We start from the raw sequence: 5683 nt of genomic DNA, 5'->3' as shown, positions 1-5683 counted from the left end.
CAGGCACATTCGGGGACACACACGTGCACACGGCCAGGGTTCCGGAGCCACAGCCACACATACAGGTTCACATTGGCAAGATGTGTGTGTGTGTGTGTGTGTGTGTGTGTGTGTATCAGGAGACAGAGCCACACGGCCACACTACACTCAGGTAAGGCAGCCCCGGACATAACCCCGGTCATATCACACACCCCGGGGCGCACATGTACACGGCTGCCTAGGGTGGAGAAACAGCCACTCTCAGAAACAGAGACATCCAGGGACAAGGAGACACCCCGTGGGACACACACACACACACACACACACACACACACACACCTGCCGCCGCACCAGCAGCCCCAGCCCCTTCGCCAGGGAAACAATAACTCCCTCTCCAGCAGAGCTGAACAGGAGACCCTCGGTCCCTCCCTCAGGGGTGAAGGGGATGAAAGAGCGCGGGGAGGCCAGACCCGCAGGGACGCGGTGAGGTGGCGGAGCGCGGCCCGGGGAGGGGGCTGCAGTCGCGGCCCACACGCCCTGGGTACCTGGGTGGCTAAGCCCACAGCGGATGGCCCGGGGCTGGCGAGGCTGGCGGGACTGGCGGCGATCGCGGCGTTGGCGGCTGGGCACGGGAGCTCGGCAGCAGCCAGGTCCCGGAGCACGACGCTGGCGGCGGCGCGGAGGAAGCGGTAATTTATAAGCGGCTTCTCCCTGACCTCGCGTGTCTGTTGTCTGAACAGGCAGCTCTCCGCATCACCCATCCTGCTGGGTGGAAAAATACCAGCTTGGCCGGGCCTGGGCGGGGCCTAGGGAGGGGCCTGGTCTGTCAGCCACGCCCACACACAGGGCACACACACACACACACACACACACACACACACACACACGCACGCGCGCGCACGAGCTCGGACACACAAAGAGCCGGAGCTCGCCTCGTCGAGCGCGCGCACCCATCCTCATGCTCCATCCAAACGCTGGTGGCTAATGGCACTGCTCAGGCCTCTCATGCAGGCGATGAGGAGTTAGAGACACAGACCCCTGGCTCATCTCCTGCCCTGATAGCCATTACCACACCACAGCGCTCTCTAACACATCCACCTAGGTCTGTAGACGAGGCCTGTGGCTGCCGCAGCAGCTAGATCCCTGCCAGAATCTGCTCCTCCCCCCTTGCCCCAGTCCTCTCAGAGCCAGTGTGCAGCTCTGCAAGCCTGGCTGAGCTGCCGTGGAAGTGATAATGGAGGCCAAGTCCCCCACCCCCACCCCCGGCCCACATGAGGCTGTGCTTTCGAAGCGCCCGACTTCGTCGTGGCTGTGTGACATCAGGCAAGTTCCCCAGACCTTCTGTGTCTTAGTTTCCTCATCTGTAAAACGGAAATAAAAATAGTGGAACTCATCACTTCTGGCTGCTGGGAGGGTCCAAGGTTAACAGTGTAAAGAGTCTGAACAGGACACCAGGCACCTAGGAAGTGCCAAACGAGTGTCAGCAAATGTGACTATTTTTAAATGGAGATGGGGAGTGTGCCATTATTCTTGTCCTTATTTGAATGAGCTTGTCCTCCATCTGATTGTACACACCCACAGCCTGGCTGAGCCTGAGGTGGCGCTGTGTGACCTTCAGTAAGGCCTTCCCCTCTCTGCTTGCCCACTTCCTTTTCTTTCCTCTCCACTCTCTCTGCACATAAGTGTCAATTATGTAGCATGGCTATCCTGTCTCTTAAACTGAGAATGAAAGCCCCAGACCTGACAGCCTGAATCCATTGTCCTAGGCTGGCACAAGACACCAAGAAGCAAAATAAGGTGGTGGTGTGACTCAAGCCTTCAATCCCAGCACTGGGAGGCAGAGACAGGCAGATCTCTGAGTTCAAGACCAATCTGGTTTACAGAGTGAGTTCCACTAAGGCTGCACAGAGAAAACCTGTCTTTAAAAAAAAAAAAAATCCAGACTCACATTTCACTACCCACAGCACAAAGGGCTGGGACCAGGGGGTAGGTCAGAGAGTAGGAAAGTGGCTGTTTTGAACCCAGAGCAGACTTCAGGAAGCCCAGAGCCTTTGGGCAGACAGAGGGGTGGGGGTGGGGAACAGAGAAAGCAGGGCTCTAAGGCTGCAAAAGCCTGGAGGCATGGTGTCACAGGACTCTACAAAGAGTCAGGGCAGGGGAGGCCACAGAGGCCTGGCAGGTCCAGGGATNCGATTCGGAAAGCCTGGGCAGGCCTGAGCCTAAGAATGATCGACACAGCATCGCACAAGCGATGACTGAGAAGAATGGGAGGAGGTGGCTCAGGCCTTCATCAGTCTTCCCTTCTGCAATGTCAACTCGGTAAGATCTGGTCCTCGAACTCCCATCAAGTACACAAAGCATCACAGGCCTGGTGCACAGAAAGTGCTCAGCTACACTTGCATTTATTTATGTATGTGCATGTATGTGTGTATGTATTATATTTTGAGATAGGGATGGCACTACATTGCCTGGCCTGGTCCCAAATTGTTGGGCTCCAAGTCACCTTCCTACTGTAGAGCCCTTGGNTAGCTGGGGTCACACATGAGTGACATCTGGGTCACTGCAACTACTATATTTATTTAGTTAGTTAGTTTCCTTTCTTCAGCACTTTCCCAGCTGGTAGAATTCACTTCATGTAAACAAGGCCAACCTGCCCCTCCCCAGAGCATCCCTGGGAGCTCAGCACTGCTAGTTCTCCCACTTTACAGAAGGGAAAACTGAGCCACAGAGAAAATAGCTGGCCTGGGGGACGCTTGGCCAGTGAGTCACAGGGCTGGAATCTAAACCTAGACCATCTGTTTGTTTCCAGGGGGGCTTTGGGAGAACCCAGCCCCAGGCTGTGGGTGCAGCAGATCAGTCAGGCATGGAGTATGAACTTAGCATGTGAGAGGCCATGGACTGTCAGAGCNGTCAGAAGTCTCAAGCAGGGCAGCCTGCACTGAATCCAGCCCCAGATGTTCTGCTGCTCTGCCTGTGGTGGGCTCCATCCATCCTGATTTGAGTTCATTGTCAGGAATCAAAATTGAGGTGGCTTTGCTTATATGAATGCATGTACCCTCAACTGCTCAGCTGCTTAGGCAAGATTGCCTAGCCTAGGAGTCTGGAGGTAGCCTGACAACATAGAGACACTGAGTCTCTTTAAAAAAAATAATTTCAGGCTGTTGGGTGGTGGTGTATTCCTTTAATCCACTTGGGAGGTAGAGGCAGGCAGATCTCTTGAGTTCTAGGCTAGCCTGGTCTAGAGAGCATTTCCAGGACTACACAGAGAAACCTTGTTTCAAAAAATCAAAATAGATAATAATCATTATTAATAGTGTTATATAATAATTGTTATAATTATATTATAATATAATTATAAAATAATACTATATAATAATGATATTCTTATTACTGTTATTTTGATCTGGGCATGGTAGTATACACCTTTAAACCTAGAGGGCAGAGGAAGGTAAATCTCTATGAACTTAAGGTCATCCTGGTGACAGTGAATTTCGGAGTAGCCAGGACTACATAGTAAGAGCCTGTNTCAAATAATTTGCTCAAACACAATGGCACATATCTGTAATCCAAGCATCTAGGAGATAGAGGCTGTGGAGTTCAAGTCCAGCCTTGGAGACAGAGAGTATGAGACCTTGGCTCACACAAGACTCTGTGTCAAACAATTTAAAAATAAAATAAGTAGGGGGCCAGTGAGATAGAACAACAAAGCTCCAATTGCTTGTGCCGAAGGCCAGAGTTTAGTTCCCAGGACTCACAGCAAGCAGCTCACAATCACCTTTTAACTCCAGCCTCAAGGGGTCTGATGCTTTCTTCTGGACTCTGAGAACACCTGAATGTACATACCTACACACATACACACACACACACACACACACACACACACACACACAGAGAGGCAGACAGACAGACAGACAGAGACAGAGAGACAAACACAGAGACAGAGAGACAGAGAGACAGGCAGGCAGGCAGGCAGTCAAGATAGACAGACACAGAGACAGACACAGAGAAAGAGTAAAGGCTGAGGCAGGAGGGTTGGCTGAAGTTTAATAACATCCTGTCTCAAAAACAAACCAAGGAGGGCCAGCAAGATGGCTCAGCAGGCAAAGGCAATTTCTGCAAAGGAGATCCAACCTGAGCTGCAGCTCTAGAACCTGTATGATAGAAGGAGAGAGCCAACTCCAAGCTCTATACACATTGTGGTACCCACGTGCACATTAATGAACAAACGAATGAATGAATGTAAAAAAAAGTTTAAAAGAGGAAATTCTGGGTTCTCTTGAAAATTGTCAGAATGAGCCCCTTGCTCAGCCACAAATATCTAGCACTGAAGGGTATGCTCCCACGGTAAAACAAGAGCCCTCCAGAGAGATATCATAGTACTCCTTGGTTTGTAAATGTCTCCATGTCACTAGCTGGTCCTGAAGGAGGCTTAGCTGAGACCCAGACCAGAGATGGGAGCTGGAAGATTCAGAGAGAACTGTTGGGCACACAGGGCACCAAAACCATTGGCACTTAGAAGGTCCTTCAAGGAAAGGCAGGCAGAAGTTCCTTTCATGAGCCAATATTGGCTGACATTCCAATGGGACTAATTTCTCATTTCAGAAATGAGAAATCAATGTCCAGGCAGAGCTCCTGGGGAACGTGTGCAGGGTGATGTCCAGGTTCCAGGCTTTTGGCTATTACTGCNTGTGGTGAATGGGATTTGTAAAATGCCACTGAGACTACATTATTCAGCAGCTCTCAGTAGTGACATCAAATCGATCAGGGCTTTGAACAAAACCTCCCNACCCTGCCAGAGAATCTCCTGCCCTATCTGTCAGGTCACCAAGAGTAGCCACGATGCCGAGGGAGGCACAACACATGCTGGGCCATCTGGCTAGCTTTGGAAGTCCACTTGGCACCAACTCTGCAAAGGATCGAGGATCTTCTTGGCCAACCTCATAGAATTCAGAGCACCATGCCCCAGTATAACCCTGAAGAGACAAACAGGGCTATTAGGCCGTGTGTGGGTGGTCCTTTTCTCAGCCACATCACTGTGTCCTAGAGATACTTCTTCAGTATGTTCATATGCCCAGCAATGTACCAGTGGTCACATCATAAAACCTGATCAGAGTACCCTGGCTCTCAGGACTCTTCCTCTTGCCTGCTTGCAAATCCTAGATTCATCTATCCTCGGGCTGTGTGACCTACAATGACGAACACAGCAACTCTGTACTTCATTGTCCGAATCTATACAGGCAGACTAAACAAAACACCAGTGTGCACCCACCCCCCCACCCCCCCCACCGTGTGGATCCAGTGGCGATGATTCACGGGAAGCAATGAATAGGGTCTCTGGCACAGTCCACCACTGGGCATGTGGAAGTGCTCCTCCTACCCATATGCCCCGGGTGCCTGGGGCCTTTCTACTTCTGAGCCGTCACTCACAGTTTCTTCCCCCACCCAATGCATGTTGCCCACTAGCNGGCTGCAGCCCGAGACTCAGCCAAAGCTGGAGCCCCAAGCAGGAAGCACCCAAGAGGCTGGCTCCCTAGCAGTGCCCAGCATGCGGCCAGCGCAGAGGATCATGGGAAACCATTTGCCGGATGTGGTCTTGGGGAGGTAAGTCCCTGAGCCACACTTCCTCCTCTCTCTGAGGGAGCAGACTGCTCCAGAGTCAGGGAGGGAATGCATCGAGGATAGAGGCAAAACTGTAGGGAAACCA

General features: G+C 51.8%; 1 protein-coding gene across 1 annotated transcript in view; it reads right to left on the bottom strand.

The window, feature by feature from the left end:
- The window catches only part of Slc6a6 (solute carrier family 6 member 6), a 75571-nt gene extending 74805 nt beyond the window's left edge, over window positions 1-766 (bottom strand). The window contains exon 1 of the mRNA XM_021164030.2: window positions 525-766. The gene's annotated coding sequence lies outside the window, so the exon portion shown is untranslated. The remainder of the gene's footprint in view (window positions 1-524) is intronic.
- Window positions 767-5683: the final 4917 nt, after the last annotated feature.

Source organism: Mus caroli, chromosome 6 (genome assembly GCF_900094665.2).
Source record: "Mus caroli chromosome 6, CAROLI_EIJ_v1.1, whole genome shotgun sequence".
In the NCBI taxonomy this organism is placed as follows: domain Eukaryota; kingdom Metazoa; phylum Chordata; class Mammalia; order Rodentia; family Muridae; genus Mus; species Mus caroli.
Note: the sequence above shows the minus strand (reverse complement) of the source record. Positions and strands in the feature narration are given on the sequence as shown.